Source organism: Puma concolor, chromosome D2, assembly GCF_028749965.1.
Source record: "Puma concolor isolate L17-30 chromosome D2, mPumCon1.1.hap2, whole genome shotgun sequence".
Lineage (NCBI taxonomy): Eukaryota > Metazoa > Chordata > Mammalia > Carnivora > Felidae > Puma > Puma concolor.
In genome coordinates, this window is record NC_141677.1 from 9383187 (window position 1) to 9403595 (window position 20409).

Sequence of the window (20409 nt, forward strand, 5' to 3'; positions counted from 1 at the left end):
AGAGAAGGAGACAAAGAATCTGAAGCAGGTTCCAGGCTCCAAGCTGGAACCCAGCCCCATATGGCGCCTGAACTCACAAACCATTAGATCATGACCTGAGCTGAAGTCCGATGCTCAACTGGGCCACCCAGGTGCCCCTGAAGTGAACTAATTTTTAAAAAGTATATCTAAGTATAAATATGATCTAACTCAGAAAGACATGATGTAACAATACCACATGATGTTGTTGTTCTGGAATATTCCTGCTCATAAAGTAGAGTGAGGAATAATCTCTGAACCCAGCACCAAGATATATAGGTAACATCAGCTTCCTTTAGAAGGAGTTTATTAACAAATAAATATAAAGTCCTAGATCAAATATAAAACTTGTAGATATCTTCTTAGCACAAGTGAGTCAATTAATTATTCTTGGGCATTAGAGGACACATTTTACATCTCATTCATTTTCTTTTTTAAAAAATGTTTATTTATTTTTGAGAGAGTGAGAGAGACAGAGCATGAGTGGGGGAGGGACAGAGAGAAAGGGAGACACAGAATCCAACGGAGGTTCCAGGCTCTGAGCTGTCAGCACACAGAACCCAATGTGGGACTTAAACTCACAAACTGCAAGATCATGACTTGAGCTGAAGTTGGCGCTTAACCTACTGAGCCACCCAGGCGCCCTACATCCCATTAATTTTCAAAAAATAGTACGATTATTTTTAAAATATAGTATTAATAGAATAATAATGTTCCAGGCAATCTGGCACATATTCAGCAATCAACACAAATCTGTTGAATGAATGGATGACATCTGTCCTTAAGTGATAGCTTTGTTCCTTGAGAGAACATTATAATACCTTAAACGCTTCCTAAGTACTTATGTTGATAATTTTGAAAGAAACTGGATGACACCACATCTTACAAAAGGTGTCAAAGTCTTAGGAGGTAGGTACATTACATTTTTCTCTCTCTGCATTTCTTCCCAGCTGAGAAATGGTAGGAGGGTAAAAGCTGAAGTTAATGAAACTCACTGCTAATCTTTTTGGATGCTCCAGAACGTTGGGCAAATTAATTTATTGCACCATTTCCCTAGCTGCAAGGGAATGATAAATTAACAGGGATTCATGGGTCGCTTAGCATTTATTCAACAATAAAGCATGTATTTAGTGGCCGTTATGTACTGCCCTAGGAATACTATGATGAATATGAGGGCGGTCCCAGGGAAATGACCGAGGAAATCAATAAGTTACAACACAAGGTGCTAAGTGCTGGGTAACTATGAAGGAAGAGTTCTGAGAACACAGCATGGTAAACCTAACTCCGCTTGGGGAAGATGAGCCAAGCATGTGAAGAGGCATCAGTGAAAAAGTGAGATTTAATCAGGGTCTTGAAAAGAATACATACGTGGCAGGAAAGGAGGTTCAGCATACTGCAGGCAGAATGGGGACCGTGTGCAAGCACAGCGTTTGGATAATTCCCAGTGAACAGTAAGACACCAGCGTGGTAGAACTTACATAGGATTAATGGAAGGGAGTGGCTCTTAGGAGCTTGCATAAAATTCTCCAATTTCAGTTTGTAGGATAGGCACCTGTGGGCACCATGGAGTCAACATTTTTTTTTTTTAACATTTATTTATTTTTTGAGAGATAGAGACTGAGCATGAGCAGGGGAGGGGTTAGAAAGAGAGGGAGACACAGAATCGGAAGCTGGCTCCAGGCTCTGAGCCGTCAGCACAGAGCTTGATGCGGGGCTTGAACCCACAAACCGCAAGATCATGACCTGAGCCGAAGTCGGATGCTTAACGGACTGAGCCACCCAGAAGCCCCTGGAGTCAACAGTTTTTAAGGTAGAAGCGTAACATTATGTGGCTCATTTAAAAACATATAGATTATTCTGGAATCAGTACCGAGGAAGGACTGGAGTGAAGTAAAACTGGTGGGAGAGACATAACTGAAGAAATCGTTAAAGAAGACTTCAGACTCATTCAGTTGCAGTGATGACGACTCGCACAACAACGGGGGAGGGGTATGTCAAAGACGGAACCCGATTCTGAGAGCTGGCGAGACCCAGACTAGGGAGGAAGCAGAGCAGCAAGTTTTTATTATTGCTTTTGTTTGTACTGTTTGGGGATGAGAATGGCAGACCACAGAGCACCAGTGGTTAGAACTCTTGTTTTTGTTTTTTTTGAGAAAGCCAATGAATGCCACTTAACTGAGGAGCTAATAGGATATTTAGGAAGAACTTGCTTTGTAGTAGAGACTCTTTTATTCCTTACGACAATCCCAGGAAGAAAATACTACTATTTCCATTTTTACAGATAAAGATGCCGAAGCTCAGGGAAGTTAAATATCTTCCCTCAGAGTAGATACAGCCATCCAGTTCCCGGCTGGGGTTGTATGCAAGGTACAACTGAAATGCAGATTTGGAGTAAGATAGGGTCCCCCAGTAGGTAGTGGGTCATGACACTTCTTAGAGCTCACATGCCCTGTGGAATCAGAATGAGCAGCAGAGGGGAAACGGCCAAGGAAGTCCAGCGAGATGCTGAGCGAGGCTGGAGCATGAAGAGGGCAGACAGCTTGCCCTGTATTTGGAAGGAAAGAGAGGGGGCGCCTGCGTGGTTCAGTCGGTTAAGCCTCCAACTCTTGGTTTCAGCTCAGGTCATGATCTTACGGTTTTGTCAGTTCGAGCCCCGTGGCAGGCTCTGAGCTGAAAGTGTAGAGCCTGCTTGGGATTCTCTCTTTTTCTCTCTCTCTCTGTTCCTCCCTTACTTGTGATGTCTCTCTCAAAATAAACCTTAAAAAATAATAAAAAATAAAAAAAAATAAAAAGGAGGAGAAAAGCTCCCTTTCATACATGTTTCCACATGTCTCCTGGCTCCATCCGCAAAGCCTTCCTGCCCCTGACACTCCCCCTCAGCCCCCAGACTCACTCTCCCCAGTGTCCCTGTCAGAATACTCACTTCCTATACACTTTCCTTTTTTATGCACATCTATAGCCTTTCACTAACTACTCAATACTCTCCACAAGGCACTTTTTAAAAATTTATTTATTAAAAGAAATTTTTTTCAATGTTTATTCATTTTTGAGAGACACAGAGCGTGAGGAGGGGAAGGGCAGAGAGAGAGGGAGACACAATCTGAAGCAGGTTCCAGGCTCTGAGCCATCAGCCCAGAGCCCGACGCGGGGCTCGAACTCAGGGACCGTGAGATTATGACCTGAGCCGAAGTCAGACGCTTAACCGACCAAGCCACCCAGGCGCCCCTATGTTTGTTTATTCTTAAGAGACAGAGAGAGACAGAGCATGAGCGGAGGAGGGGCACAGAGAGAGGGAGCCACAGAATCCAAAGCAGGTTCCAGGCTCCGAGCCGTCAGCACAGAGCCCGACGCGGGGCTCGATCCCATGAACTGTGCGATTGTGACCTAAGCTGAAGTTGGACACTTAACCGACTGAGCCACCCAGGAGCCCCTCACAAGGCACTTTTTTAGAGCAGGGCATCTCCACCTCAGCACTGTGGACATTTTGATCTGGATAATTCCTTGTTGGGGATATGGGTTCCCTGTGCATCGCAGGAAGTTTGCATCATCGCTAGCCTCTGCCCACTAGATGCCAGGGACGCTTCCCCCTGACAACCAAACACGGCTCCATAAACTGCCCAATGTCCCACAGGGGACAACACAACCCTGATGGCGAAGCGCTGATGGATAAGAGTTTTGTGCTGAGAAAGCAAAAATTCTGGTTTTCTTGGGTTATCCTTCTTAGTAAGGAGATGGGAATTACTCATGACATAACTTTCCTGTAATACATTTTTGTTTATTACATGCAGAGTGAAGATGATATTACCTATCTCCCAGCGCTGCTCTGAAATCAGGTAATGTGAAGTAATGATATGTGTTAGGGTTCCCACATGGGGACTGGACCATAGCAGTGCTTGGAAAATGGGAAAGAATCGAGCAGATTAATGGTGATACTCAAGTTTTAACTGCATAGCAGTAAAAATAATCAATTTAATAAAAATTTTAAAAAATGTTTATCTATTTTTGATGGGGGGGGGAGGGGCAGAGACAGAGGAAGACACAGAATCTGAAACAGGCCTCAGGCTCCAAGCTGTCAGCACAGAGCCCGACATGGGGCTTGAACTCACAAACCACGAGATCATGGCCTGAGTTGAAGTTGGACGCTTAACTGACTGAGCCACATAGGCACCCTCAGAATAATCAATGTAATTAATTAATTAATTAATTATTATATTTTTAAATGTAATTTATTTTAAAGTTGGCTAACATACAGTGGGTACAGTGTGCTCTTGGTTTTGGGGGTAGATTCCCTTGGTTCATCGCTTACATACAACACCCAGTGCTCATCCCAACAAGTGCCCTCCTCGATGCCCATCACCCATTTTCCCCTCTCCCCCATCCCCCCAGTCAACCCTCAGTTTGTTCTCTGTATTTAAGAGTCTCTTATGGTTTGCCTCCCTCACTCTCTGTTTTTAACTATGTTTTCCCCCCTCCTTCCCCCATGGTCTTCTGTTAAGTTTCTCAAGTTCCACATACGAGTGAAAACATGATCTCTGTATTTCTCTGACTGACTTAATTTCACTCAGCGTAATACTCTCCAGTTCCACCCACATTGCTGCAAATGGCATGACTTCATTCTTTCTCATTGCCAAGTAGTATTCCATTGTATATATAAGCCACACCTTCTTGATCCATTCATCAGTTGGTGGACATTTAGGCTCTTCCCATACTTTGGCTATTGTTGAAAGTGCTGCTATAAACATTGGGGTATATGCACCCCCATGCATCAGCACTCCTGTATCCTTTGGAAAAATTCCTAGTAGTGCAATTGCTGGGTCATAGGGTAATTCTATTTCTAAGTTTTTTGAGGAACCTCCACACTGTTTTCCAGAGCAGCTGCACCAGTTTGAAAAAATAATCAATTTAATTTAAAATGGTCTTTGTAAGTTGAAAAAATGTCCCAGAAAAACAGCATTCAGTACCACCATGTTGACCTTTTGTTTAATACCTGGAGACAGGCTCTCAAACTTATCTTTTATTCTAAATAGGGAGAACTGGGGCGCCTGGGTGGCGCAGTCGGTTAAGCGTCCGACTTCAGCCAGGTCACGATCTCACCGTCTGTGGGTTCGAGCCCCGCGTCGGGCTCTGGGCTGATGGCTCAGAGCCTGGAGCCTGTTTCTGATTCTGTGTCTCCCTCTCTCTCTGCCCCTCCCCCGTTCATGCTCTGTCTCTCTCTGTCCCAAAAATAAATAAACGTTGAAAAAATAAATAAATAAATAAATAGGGAGAACTTATATGGCAGCCACAAGTTAAAAATATGCTCAAAATAAAAAAGCATAAAAAGGTTGTTAGGAAAAAAAAAAGAATATGCCCAAAGTCATAAGAAATTAGTGGAAGAAGAATATAAATTTCAAATTTTGGCCCCTCATTACTTAATTCTACTTTGTGTTGGTTACAATGCAATATTTGGAAATAAGCTATATGTTAACATAGAAGAGGCATGTTTTACTGACGATTCATTCTTTCTTATGGATTCATTTCCATTGTTTTTTCCTTATTGAAAGTCGTCCTTTCAATCTTTTAAGACCAGAATTCATGCATAGGGATTCCTAACTCTATCTTATACCATGTGGCTTACATAATATGTGATTCCCTTTTTTTCCTTTTTAAAATGATCCAGTTGTGTGCCATGCTTTTACGAGAATTAATCACAATATTCATATTGCAATAGATTAATGCAGGAAGCTGTTGTTTAGGGAAATATGTAGCAGTTTACTACTCTTTGTTCAATGATCCTAATCAAAAAAATATAAAGACTCATTCATTTTTTTCCCCAAAAGCTTACAGAGTAACAAAATTAAAAATATGTATGTCTGGTATTAGCCAACCTAATAAAAACAGTGTTAGGCGGCCATGTGATTTTATGCCAAATGAAATAAACTAAAGAATTTGAAACAATAAAACTACCTCCACTTTTGTGAGAATCTAGACAGCAATTGTGAAACTATAGCTTCAACCTGATTCCATAAACCATCATTCAAAATTTAATGCTGACAGGGACACCTGGCCGGCTCAGTCAGCGGAGCATGAGACTCTTGATCTCTGGGTTGTGGGTTTGAGCCTCAAATTGGGTGTAGAGGTTGCTTAAAAATAAAATCTTTAAAAAATTTTTAATGTTGACGGTGGTAGAGAACAGAAGACATGATCAAGACCTCTGTGCCCATTGAGGTTAAAAGGCTAATGGAATTCAATATACAAATTCCTGACTTCAATGGATTTCATTCAACCATTAGCTGAAACATGACTTCAAATATAAATAGATGCTGATGTTAGATACACACAGTTCAGGATAGCTGTAGCTCATTTCTCCTGTTGTGATGCTTTAATATGAGTTCAATCGTCCCACAGCATCATAAACAATTTCCATTCCTTCAAGTGTGCAATTTCTCTTTTTACAGAATGAATATGATAATGTTAGGCAGTACAGTACTTGCTTTTTGTGAGATTTTTTTTCAGATAACAAAATTGCCTAACTAAATTTTGCTGCCAGGAAACTCAGAGTCAAGCTTAAAGACCAACAGTAGTAACTTCTGGTCCCTAGGGTTTGCCTAATTGTGACTGATATTTCTTTCTTTCTTGGTTCTCTGGTTTTAATTACACTTTTTTCCTCCCCTAATTTTCTTTTTAAAAAAATGTTTATTTACTTATTTTTGAGAGAGAGAGAGAGAGAGAGAGCAAGTGAGCACACTGAGTTGGGGAGGGGCAGAGAGCACGAACTGCAAACAAGCTGTCAGCAAAGAGCCCGATGTGGGGCTCAATCCCACCAACCACCAGATCATGGCCTGATCCAAATCAAGAGTCTGACGCTTAACTGACTGAGCCACCCAGGCACCCCTCCCTTAATTTTCTATTTCATTTATAATTATTCTATTTTATTATTGTGCTAAGCCATCTAAAATCTTTTTATTTTATAGGTTAGAAAAGATACACAAGTAAAAACAAGAGTAGATGAAAATGTTTTAGAATATTAATAATGTAAAGAAAAATATGATTGAACATTGAAAAGGCAAAGTTAAATATGGAAGTTCTTTATTTCAAAATACTTAATATCAAAGTTATCATTGATCATATTATTATTCTGATAAAGAAAATGTTTTGCTTCGTTTTTAAATTCTCCCAAATATGAGGATATGACTTAGGAACCTTAAATATATGAAACTGTTTCTTTCCCAAGGCACTGTGTGTTGTTACATTATGAATGCAGTCTAATTTTGAAATGAAATTTCACTACTATTGAGAAAAATAACTTTCCGTATGAAGGGCTTATAGTATTGTGAAGACCATCATATCCATTTGGACCATCTACTCTTTTTCTATAATGCAAAAGAGAAGTAATATAAAGTCTATCATCTTTAATTGGGTTTGAACTTTGCCAAGAAAAGTCAGAGATTTAATGGATAGGTAGATGGAAATGTGAAAGACATTCAAGTACTTCCTAGAGTTTACTTGGACAGCATTAGAAGCCACCAAACTCTTCACTAGTGCAGCTATTTCTATACCAGGCTAGTATTTATAGCCACTCTGTAGTACTCTACATTTTAATGGTTGTCCACATGACCCTAGAAAAGTTTCAAAGATAAGGCATCTCAGTTAGGAATCTTCAGGCTAGAACGTCTCCTCAACATGGCAGAAAAAAATTAAAGATGAAAATAGTGGTGAAGAAGGAAGTCAACGGCCATGGCCTTAATAAAATCAGGATGAGTTCTTAACCAAAATATTAGCCTTCTTGGCTTTTTTACTTTATCCAAATCCTTTAAAAATGATGTCCATCTCTCTGCTTCAGCAGAGCGTATCAAATATAGTCTCTGATCTGATGAATTACCATTTCCATTGCTCATTATTCTATGTACCAAGTCCGTTCCTAGCTTTGGTATTTCCTCTGCTTGTGTCTAATATCAAAATGCATTTGAATTATTCATTCTACAAATTCTAAAAATATTTACTAAAATCTAATGTGGAGTCCAAGCATGGAGGATACTGGAAAACTATATGTTTCATTCTAAAATATTCACTCTCAAGAGGCAACATGATTATTCTCAAGAGGTCATGATTATTATGACCAGTGGGATTTATTCCTGGGCTTTGGGGCTGGTTCAATATTCACAAATCAATCAACATGATACACCACATTAATAAAAGAAAGGGTAAGAATCATATGATCTTCTCAATAGATGCAGAAAAAGCATCTGACAAAATACAGCATTCATTCTTGATAAAAGCCCTCAGCAAAGTAGTGATAGATGGAACATACCTCAACATAATAAAGGCCATATAAAAAAGACCCACAGCTAATATCATCCTCAATGGGGAAAAAAAAATAAGTGTGGCTACTCTCTCTGTTGCTATTTAACATAGTACTGGAAGTCTTAGCCTCAGCAATCAGACAACAAAAAGAAATGAAAAGCATGCAAATCAGCAAAGAAGAAGTCAAACTTTCACTATTTGCAGATGACATTATACTGTATGTAGAAAATCCAAAAGACTTCATCAAAAAATTGCTAGAACGGATACATGACATCTGCAAATTACAGAATATGAAACCAATGTGCAGAAATTTGTTGCATTTCTATACACCAATAATGAAGGAGCAGAAAAAGAAATCAAGGAATCAATCCCATTTGCAACCAAAAACAATAAGGTATCTAGAAATAAACCTAACTAAAGAGGTTAAAAGATCTATACTCTGAAAACTATAGAACAGTTATGAAAGAACTTGAAGAGGACACAAAGAAATGGAAAGGCATTCCATGCTTATGGATTTGAAGAACAAATACTGTTAAAATGTCTATACTACCCAAAGCGATTTATACATTTAATGCAACCCTTATCAAAACACCACCAGGATTTTTCACAGAGCTAGAACAAACAATCCCAGAGTTTGTATGGAACCACAAAAGACCCCAAATAGCCAAAACAATCCTGAAAAAGAAAAACAAAACTGGAGGCATCACAATTCTGGATTTTAAGCTCTATTACAAAGCTGTAGTCATCAAGGCAGTATGGTACTGGCACAAAAACAGACACATAGACCAGTGGAATAGAATAGAAAACCCAGAAATGGACCCACAACTATATGGTCAACTCATCTTCACAAAGCAGGAGAGAATACCCACTGGAAAAAAGACAGTCTCTTCAACAGATAGTTCTGGGAAAAATGGATGGCTAGATGCAGAAGAATGAACCTGGACCACTTTTTTACTCCATACACAAAAACAAGTTCAAAATGGATGAAAGAGCTAAATGTGAGACAGGAAACCATCAAAACACTAGAGGAAAACACAGGCAGCAACCTCTTTGACCTTTCCACAGCAACTTCTTCCTAGACATGTCACCAAAGGCAAGGGAAACGAAAACAAAAAGGAACTACTGGGACTTCATCAAGATAAAAAACTTCTGCACAATGAAGGAAACAATCAACAAAACTAAAGGGCAACCGACAAAATGGAAGAAGACATAATTGCAAAGACATTTCCAATAAAAGGTTAATGTTCAAAATCTATTAAGAACTTATCAAACTCAGTACCCAAAAAACAAATAACTCAGTTAAGGAATGGGCAGAAGACCTGAATAGACACTTTTCCAAAGAAGACATCCAGATGTTAACAGACACCAGAAAAGTTGCTCAATATCACTCATCATCTGGGAAATACAAATCAAAACCATGATGAGATACCACTTTATACCTGTCAGAATGGGTAAAATTAACAACACAAGAAACAATAGGCAATTTGTGAGGATGTGGAGAAAGGGGAACCCTCCTGCACTGTTGGTGGGAATGTAAACTGGTGCAGCCACTATGCAGAACAGTATGGAGGTTTCTCAAGAAACTAAAAATAGAACTATCCTATGACCTAGGAATTGCAATGTTAGGTATTTACCCAAAGGATACAAAAATACAGATTTGAAAGGGTACATGCACCCCAATGTTTACTACAGCATTATCAACAACAGCCAAAGTGTGGAGAGAGCCCGAATGTCCATCAACTGATGAATGGATAAAGAAGATGTGGTATATATATACACACAATGAAATATTACTCAGTCATCAAAAAGAACGAAATCTTGCCATTTGCAAAGATGTGGTTGGAGCTAGAATGTATTACGTGAAGCTAAGTTAGTCAATCAGAGAAAGACAAATACTGTATGATACCACATGATTTCACTCGTATGTGGAATTTAAGAAACAAAACAGATAAACATATGCGGTGGAAAAGAGAAGAGTGGGAAACAAACCACAAGAGACCCTTAATGATAGAGAACAAACTATGGGTTGACTAAGGGAGGTGGGTGGGGGATGGGCTAGATGGGGGATGGGTACAAATGAGGGCACTTGTTGGGATGAATACTGGGTGTATGTAAGTGATGAATCACTGATTCTACTCCCAAAATCAATATTGCACTGTATGTTTACTAAAAAGAATTGAAGTTTAAAAAAAGGTAAAAAAAAAAAAGAACAACAACAAAAAAAGAGTCAACACGAGGTGCTAGAGGAATGACAGTAATAAGAAAAAGTCTGATGCAGTAGTAAATATCTGTGACAAACGTATATTTTTGGAGCCATTTGATATAACAATACAAGGTAATATGAATTTTCAGAATGAATTCAGTATTCACAAGCATTCATAGTGTGTCTGCTCTTTAACAAACATAATATGTTTTTATCTTTTATATTAGATTTTAAAGATTAATCTGAATCAACTGTATGTGAGTTTTAGGGAGCTCTCTGACTAAAAAGACTTAACAGAAAATGAGCAAAGTAGTAGAAAATACAAAGTGAAGGACGCTTAACACAAGGTTCATTTCAGATGCTATTAATTTCTCCCTCAATAGCTGGTTCATGTGGTCGCAATATGGAAGATTTTATAGAGATTTTAATCTTCCTCTGTCCAGAACCCAGGGACTCGGGGATATAAGGAATTTAGAAAAATGGCTTTATATTATTTGAAAAGCTTTGTCTGTACAAATGTAAAACTCTAAAACACAAGGGGTGTCACTGCCTGAATCCTTTCAAAGAAATTCCTAAAACAGCATGAAAGGAATATGTGGCCTTATTAAAGCTCTATTCACCACAGAGAATTCCATACAAGACCAATCCACCTTGATCCCAAAAAGAAATGCGTGGGCATCTCATTAGCAAGCAGGGTCCTGTCCAGTGTCTCTTGGGAATGTCCGTGTGTGTGGGTGAGTGTGTGTGTGTTTGTGTGTGTGTGTGTGTGTGTGTGTGTGTGCATGTACGCATGTGTGCTTCTCTCCATATATTTTGTTTTCCATTTTCCCCCAAACTAAATGTTTAGGGGAAGCTTAAAATATCAACTGTTTTCTTAAATGAAGGATAACTCTGCACAGGCATATTATTTGGGTAAATTAGGTCCCCAAACACACTTTAGCTTCACTGATGAAAATAATGTAGGGTAAAGAAGGTAGCCATGCCCCTGGCCTTAATTCAACATCTAGGTAGCTGCATTTATAACCTCTTTACTGGTCTCCATTACCTGAATGTCAAATGCACATTTTTGTCAGGTTCTTAAAGCAGCTCCTTGAACTTTTTAATAATGGAAATGGTGAACTGCAGAAGGTTCTGTATATAAGACAGCATGAAATAAAAGCACGAAATAAAAGTTGATTATGCCACGTGCATGGGGTGCCGACAGGGATCCAAGTTTCCACTCAGCACCAAAGCGGTTTGCATTTACTGGTATCTTTTAAAACTCTGATGAAACAACACCACTATACCTCAAAGAGTGTACTTTTTGATGAAAACCTTATCCTCTGCCTTCCCAGTGGAAAGCGCAACATCTACAGTGATGGGGTGCTTAGAATCTAAAGAAAAGATTTCAGTGGCTGATACAGTGGTCTATAAAATCATGATACAGTCACATGAGGACAAAATGTCTCCACTGCAGCTCAAATAAATAACTGGATTTACATGATTTATTGGCGAAAAGAAAGACCTACATCTATGAGCTATAGGAAAAAAGATCCTAGCTGTAACCATCATCCCCCGCCCCCCAACAAATACACACCCTTAATTCTGTTATTTTGCCTAAAAATTTACCAATATCATTGTATTTTGCTGGGTGAATCGTGCAACTCTGAGGGAGTGACATTTAATAAACTTTGGTGGCTGTGCCATGAAATTAATCTTATAATAGTGTCACTGACAAATTATGAAATCCCTTTGCTCCTCCTGATGGTCATGGGAGACCAGGACGTGGATTGGGTGGCAATTTGTGGGAAAGGTCAGCACTATTTTTGGCCTCTGGGTCACTGCCTAGAGGAACAGGCCAGCAGAAGATTCAGCCAGAAGCCTGATTTGGGGGGGGGGTGTGGAACAAAACTGCCTTGGTATTTTCAGTTATACCTTTTATGCCCTTTCCCCCATTTGTCCTGAAATTCACCACTTCGGTGACTCGGTCTTTCAACAAACCTGAACTTCATCCCACCAAAGCATAAATGATCATTATCCGTGATCTTCATTATTGCTGTTATTACTGAAGAGGTGTAAGCAAGCACTGACCAGATGTTTTTCTATTTACAAACAATCGTTCTGGCTGTTGGGCAGAGAATGGGTTGACTGGGGATCAGAATAGAAGTGAGAAGGTGAATTCAGGACCACTGCAGGGCACTGGTGAGACGGGAAGGTCTCACTTGCGTGGGGGGAGGGGTGGTGGCATTTGACACAGACACGAATGAAGATTTTGGAGCAGTGGCTCTAAACCCCAACTGCACATATGAATCTTTTGAGGAGCTTTTTTAAAAAAAATTCTGCCTTCCTTTTCTGGGTGCAACCTGGGAACCAGCATCTTTTCACCATAAGCGTTGAAAACCACAGAGTCAGAGCTGAACTTGGAGAACTTGATGGGGTAGATGTGGAGAGGTTAAGAAGAGGGAAGTCTCTTGTATGGCAACTAGATTTCTTAAATAAGTAACTGGTTTAATTGTAGTGTCACTGACCAAGAAAGAGAAGACTGGGAACTTAGATTTTTATGTGAACTCTCCTGGGTTTTTTGATTTGGTAATTGTTTAAAATACATACGTATCAACTTTGTGTGGGCCAAAAACCAAGACAAAACCTTGTAAAAATAAACAAACGAAGACAGATCTAACATGTAGGTGACCAGCTGCAAATTCTGTTTAAATCAGGCAGTTAAACTCTAATTATGGATTTCAGACTCTCACAGAAGGTAGAAATAAAATTCTTTGGAGACTCTTGGAAACACAATCCTTAATTACCTGATACTTCATTAAGAATAAAAGTGACCTCGTGGACTTCATACATTGTACCTGTGAATTAATTTATTTTCTTCCTCCCATTCAAATTAAGTAATAACACTCTTCCTAAGGAAACATAAAAGATTCTCCTAAGGTAATGGGTTAAGTAGTAAAGCTAGGTCCTCATGTCTCATTAACTCTCAAGTCTGTGCTACTTCTGAAATGTGGTTTTCAACACTTTTTTTTGAGGGGCGGGGCACGGGAGAGTTGTTATAGAGTTTTACTTTTGAAAATACAATTTATATAGATGAGACACTTTTCTAAATTTTTGCCAGCATCTCAACAAGCCTACCATATTCCTAATAATATTTTAAAAGTCAAATACAAGAAAGCAATGAATCTTATAATGAAATATACCTTAGTGATAATATATCTCACACACACACACACAGTAGTTATCCAAGTAGTCTTAACTGGATCAAATCAAGAGTTACAAGGCTTATACCTTATAAGAATCTAATTATAGAACATTTCCTTCAAAAGAATTCTGTATATAGAAAAACTGTCAGATACTGTATTTTGTGGGTTTTATATCATACTTATATGATGATACACCAAGGGAGTAATTGTCACAAAACCTCAGTGATCCGGGGATGATTAATTAATTCACATGTGCAATTATTCAGTCTGTAATTTAGTATTCAGTTTTGTCTAAGCCTGGCCTAATTTTGGGAAAAAAGAAGTTTGTATCTTTCCATTACAGCACTGAACTACAGATATTATACTCATAAACATACCAGAGCATCAGTCATATTTCATATACTTGATGTTCAAAGAGTTGCAGATTAATATTATTTTCAGAATACTACGAGCATAGAATTTCCTCCCTCTCCTGCAATGACTGTATTCTCAATGTGTATTTATCACACGAGGAAGAAAAGAAAGGCATCTTCCGGAGCCTTGCAAGTCGTAAACACATACTTTGAAGCAGAAAAGACAAAGGTCATCTCTGACCCATCAGTTTTACTCCTCATAGCAAATTCCATTCTCAGTGAGCAGGAAGAACAGCAGGAATGGTTCCTGTTGAATCATAAAAAGGGTTCAAAACACTAAGTAAGAAAATATTGAAGTTCTACATACCTATTCCAAGTGGGATCATCAAACTAATCCAATTTATCAAGGACTCTGCTGTGTGCTGAATTTCTCTTGTAGAAGGAAAACAGGGGCCATGTTACCACGAAAGCTGAAAATCGAACAAAATAATGAAAGAGGAAGTTAATCTAAACCAAAACAAAAGACAAAATGATACTCGGAAAGCTAAGTTGTGAGATGGCATTTCACTTTCTTCCAGTCCTGTTGAGATACAACTCACATGCATCACTGTGTAAGTTTCAGATGTACAGCCTAATAAATTTAATTTACATATATTGTGAAATCATTATTGCTGTAAGTGTAGTTATTAGCATCCATCAGCCCATATAGATACAATAAAAACAAAGCAAAAAAGAAAAGAAAAATAATTTCTCTCTCCTTGTGATGAGAGCTCTCAGAATTTATTCTCTTAACTGTTTTCATATATGTCATATGGCAATATTATCCATAGTCATCATGCTGTATATTATATCCCTACTATTTTTTTATCTTATAACTGGAAGGTTGTTACTTTTTGACCAGCCTTCTCCTACTCCTCCAGAGATGACATTGTAATTAAATGATAAATTTTATAAATAGAGATTTTCCCAGAATTTTCCAAATGTTCATCAAGAAACCCTATTCTTCTATAATATGTGTTGGTGTCCTGCTGAATGAGTGATTCATGGCAGCTACTGGGGAAACAATGAATTTGTGTAACTTACCTCTCCACATAAACATCACATCTTATGGTCTCTGTCACATGGTCACATGTCCTCGGTTTGAAACTTCAAATAATTGGGAGTATTTTTTAAAGTTTTTTTTTTTTTTTTGAGAGAGAGAGAGAATGCATGAGCAGAGGAGGAGGGGCAGAGAGAGAGAGAGAGAGAGAGAGAATCCCAAGCAGGCTCCACCTTGTGCAGCCCGATGTGGGGCTCAAACTCTCAAACTGTGAGATCACGACTGGAGGTGGAATCAAGAGTCGACTGAGACTCCCAGGAGCCCCGGGAGTATTTTATTAGCTTTCCCCTTTAATATGTACACAAAATGAATATATATGTATACCACTTATAGAAAGCTGAGTGATGAGTTTCCTTCATAAATTTATAGCAAAGAAGCAAAGAATCCCTCACCTGATTAATACAATTGATTTCATGGCACCAAGTACTTGACATTCACTCACCATTTTGATCAACATTTATTGAGTGAATAACGTGAACCAGGTATTGGGGTGAAAACTGAGTAAGACTTGGTTCTGCCTTCGACAAGCCTGGTCCAGTCAAATGGAAGAGACCACACTGGACACAGATCATCCCAATACAGGCAAGTAATTGCCCGACTGTGGTACAGACAGGGTACAGAGGTGGGCATCACCAGTCAGGAAGTCTTTAAGCTGAGTCTTGAATGCTGAGTAGGAAAGTGGCAGACAGACAAAGGGACATGGGGGTGGAGGGGAGGAGAAGGATATTCAAGCGGCATATTCAAACGCAGGAAGCTATGAGGGAGAACGGCATGTTCTGAAAGCCGCCTTAATTGGTGCACAACAGGGTGAGGAAAGTGGAACATACACAAACAAATGGCAGAACATCTTTTTACAGATTTAAATTACTGTAAATCAGCCTAACGGTGCTAACAAAAACAACTACCCTGGTAATTGTAGAGAATTTGAACCCTGTTCCAAAATCCTGTATGCACATTATCTCCTTCTAGCTTAATGAACTCTTTGCAGGACAGTGTGACCTTACCTGCACTGTGTAGGGGAAACTGTGGCTAAGGGGACTTGATCAAACCACAAAGTGAGTCATGCAGACTGAGGTTCAAGCTGGGGCCAGTCCTCCGTCAGCCGCAGGGAGAGGCTCAGGATGCCAGGGTTCATGAAGAAGTGCGTGCGATACAGCGATGAACGTGGTGTGGCCATTACAGTCACTGTCCTGTTTCATGTCAACAGCTTTCTTGCTGTGTGCAAGTTGGGCTCTGGGCACAAGTACACCGTTTCTAATATCGCCCTTTCTGGTCCCAGCTTCATGAATGCAAGTGTGGGGCAGAGAAACAAGACCGTGATTGTAAGTGCACGTTCTGTTCACCTTGTGAGTTTGGATATTTCAGTGCTAGATGTCTCTGCGCAGGCATATTGCGGGCATGGTGGCTGCTGTGTACCACTCACCAGCAGTGGAAAAACTGGTCTTTGTGTCTAAACCCAGCTGTGATCCTTGAATTTCCTTTGTTGATTTAACTATTACACAGGAGCCTCTCTCAGGCTTGGTGGAAATCATCAGTACTTGAACATTTGCTGGTGCAGTGTGCGGATGAAGGGCTTGGATGTGGGTAAGAAGGTACAATTGTTGCATCTGCTCAGATAGGAAAAGAGGCCAGCACTCATGTGTAACATCTAAAAATGGGGAGAGTGGGCACAGAGATGCAGGAAAGCAGGTTTAGCAATGCAAAAATGAAGCCTTGCCTGTGACACATAAAGAGAAGGCTTATGTAAGAAATAAAAAATCGAAAGGAGCCCGTGGCATTCTCTAGAGGATGAGAAATACAGTTGCTGAGGCTGGAAAAGACTGTAGAGAACTCTTCTCCCTTCTTCTCCCTCCTCCCCTTTTGCTCTTTTTAAAATCCCGAAGTGGAACTGCTTAGAACACATCTTACTCAGTTCGATTTCTCGTCATGAAGGTGAGAGATTGGAAGATCTTCTGGTAGACCCCAAACCGCCTTGCCCTCATGGAAGAGGACAGGAATTTACAATTTTGATGCTTTTCCAATTGAGAAACCATATGCTTGCTCACAGGCTTTCTCATACTTTATAATGTATTTGGAATTATTTTGGGTTTAAGGGAAAATGACTGCTTGAAAAGACAGCTCCTGCCACAAAGGTCCTCAAGATGGAAACCAATTCAGGCAACCGCTGGGCGATAATGCCTGGAAAACACACTAGACGTAAGATGGACAAAATCCAGATGACAGTATCATCTAGAATGCAACGTCTAGCGATCGGCTTGTCTTATGACTGTCTGACCAACTGCACTTGTTACCAGGAGAAGGACGCTTGTTCTCAGGTGGGACACAATAAGTGGAAGATTAAGATAAAGTATTACCCGAAACCAGCACAAAGAGGCAAATAAACAAATAAAAATATCTCTGAAAAGACTAGTGGAAGGAAACTCGGAGAAGAGACTATACACAGAATCCTAAAGTGAGTAATTTATAGAAAGACATTCATATTGAGTGTATTACCCACATGTTTGTGTGAACACTCAAGTAAGTTCACACGTGGTCCAACAGATCTGACTTCAGCGATGTGCAATATAAGTCAGCACTTGCTGGCAAGTCAGAGATCGGTTCTCTAGAGAACGCTGACAAAGAGCTCCCATGGATGTAAACTCTGGAAGGACAAGGCGGGTCCTATAAAACTGTGTACCAAGGGAGTGTGAGTGCATAATCCACGCGAGAGGAAGTCAGGGGCACGAGGGTTGGTAGATGAGATGAGGGAGGCAGAGACAGAGAGAGAAGTAACAATTCCCCATGTGCTGCTAACTCATGAGGCATTGATTGATTCATCCAATCATTTCAACAACTTTGTAATGCAAGCCTCATTGTCACTAAGTCGTAACTGAAGAAATTATTATTTTTTTTTGAGAGGCTAATTCAGAGTTGGAACTTGAACCTATGCTTGAATGATACTTCAGTGATTTCCCTGATTAAGCTCACTAATAGTAAGGCATGTGTAAAGCAATATGTAAACTTTCAAAATTTGAATGGCAATTAAAGAAATACAAATAAATTTAAAAAGTGACACATATTATGTTAGTTAAAATTATAAGCAAGAAAACATAAATGCAGATGAGGTTACTGGGAAAACAATTGATAAATTCATATAGTTCTGGTGGTACTATACATATATATAGCCCATGGACCCCCCCATCTGATCCATATCTATATTAAGAGTCCCTAAATACATTCATATCTTTGGACTATTAATCTTACAAATTACCCCAAGGGAATAATTCAAAATTAGAAAATGGCATACTTAGGAAAATGTTTATTGCAGCCTTATTCATTATAGTGAATAATGGAAACAATCTGTGTGTCCAACAGGGGAGATTCTAAGAAAATGTTGCTAGATTAACTCCATTAAGTTGCAATATGGAGAGTGATAAAGAAAGCTATATATAAAATTGCATGTTCTGATTATAAGTAGGAACAAACTACATATGTGAGTAAATACTAGCTGGTGACCAGAAAAAGAAAATAGTTGTGCTAGGGGTAGAGTAGGGATGAATACATTTAAGAAATCCTAATCCCTTCGTACCATATAATTTAAAACTGTACTCGTTTAAAGTATCCATTGAATTAAAATATAGACCCACAAACACAATACAGTTGGAGTACGTGTTTATATGGTTAAATGATTTCCACATACACAATATTATTTTGTTACATAATTAACTATTTGATAGTGGAGGAAGAGGGAAGGAGGCAAGGTTTGTATGATGCTGGGACAAAATGCACAGATTTTAACATAATGGTGTAAACAAATGTTTTTAGTATTATGGCAGCCATTGGAAATTAAGATGAGATTACAAGATGCGTTGACATAATTGCTAATGTATGTGATCTGAAATGGATCTACGACCAGTAGTCTTTCCCACTATGTATTATGCTTTCATCTTCTCACATTCCCTCCATCCCATGTTCTAGGGAAAGTAGGTGGGCTGGAGAATTCTCCCGCTGCTTCATCTTCTGCTCTAAGACATCCCCCTTGGCCCCAGCAAGGTCTCCTCCATCTTTGGGAAGCCATTTTGTCTTTGGCTGGGCAAGAAGAAGGAGCATTTGAAGAAACAAGAGTGAGTCTTGGTGCTTGCTTCTGCCTCGTGTAAGACTAAGGATGAGCAAGCAAGTGCTTAGATGGTGTCATATTCACCCCTGTCCATTCTTGGTCTCATTCTCGGTTCTAGGCAGTAAAGTCATGGCATTTGCTGCTCCAACACACTCCTTGTCTTCTAGAGATGAATGCAGAGAAACTATTACCCATCTCATGTCAACAGTTCTTGGAAAGCAAAGGCACTTCCTAAGTGTATAAATCTTACAGATCATTAGAAATTCACAAACCGCATCCCTGCCCCTCTGCCTGTATTGTATTTGTGCATTTGTGTATAAAAAGAAACACAAAATTAAGTGTAATTCAGGTACCATTAATCTTTTTTGGACAAGTTAGCATCTCCGTCAACTTCCTCTATTTCTTTTCTAAAACGTGTGTGTGTGTGTGTGTGTGTGTGTGTTATGCAGAGTGGAAAGAGGTGTGCCTTCAATAAATTTAGGAACAGGGGCACCTGACTGGCTTAGTTGGTACAGCAGGCAACTCTTGATCTCAGGGTTTTGAGTTCCCAAAACTCAACTCAAGATCTCAGGGTTCTTAAGCCCCATATTGTGCGTAGAGATTACTTTAAAAAGAACAACAGCAAAAGAATAAATCTAGGAACAGAAAAAAGGGTCTCTGTCTCCAGACATGACTTCTTTTATCTGTTCTGACCTACGGGACGGGGCTCCTTATCCATCTGAGTGCTCCCGGCTTTGCGGACTTTATAGTTCAATTCACCACTGGTAGGTATGCCATCTGCTTTTTCTTGCCCTGCTACGGTGGGTAGACAGCTCTATTTAACTCATCCTGCCTCCTGCTGACAATGAAGCCTTTTCTAGGGTGTGGCTGTGATGCAAACTCAGCCCTCGAGTGCTGCAGCCCTCAGGTCAGAAGCACCCTCACCCACGTGATGGAACCCCAGCCCCAGTGACAGGTTCTCCGGCTATCTCGGGTCCTTTCTGTGCCACACGGGAACCTACGTTCCAAGACCTCCCTGTGACCTAGCAGGCTGAACTGCCGAGTTCACTATGCTGCTGCACGGGGCCGCACGTGAAAAAGCTCCCTGTCTTGTGCACACCTCGTTCTCACTGACACACCTCTCTTTTTCTGGGCTAAAACCCCAAGAGAGAAAGTTGGCAGGCACACATTCT

The 20409-nt window shown here is 39.7% G+C and overlaps 1 protein-coding gene across 3 annotated transcripts in view; it reads right to left on the reverse strand.

The window, feature by feature from the left end:
- CHRM3 (cholinergic receptor muscarinic 3) overlaps nucleotides 1–20409 on the reverse strand; it is a 524164-nt gene that overhangs the window by 236887 nt on the left and 266868 nt on the right. For all 3 annotated transcript variants that reach the window (XM_086679559.1, XM_086679557.1, XM_086679558.1), the window contains one exon: nucleotides 14410–14512. The gene's annotated coding sequence lies outside the window, so the exon portion shown is untranslated. The remainder of the gene's footprint in view (nucleotides 1–14409; nucleotides 14513–20409) is intronic.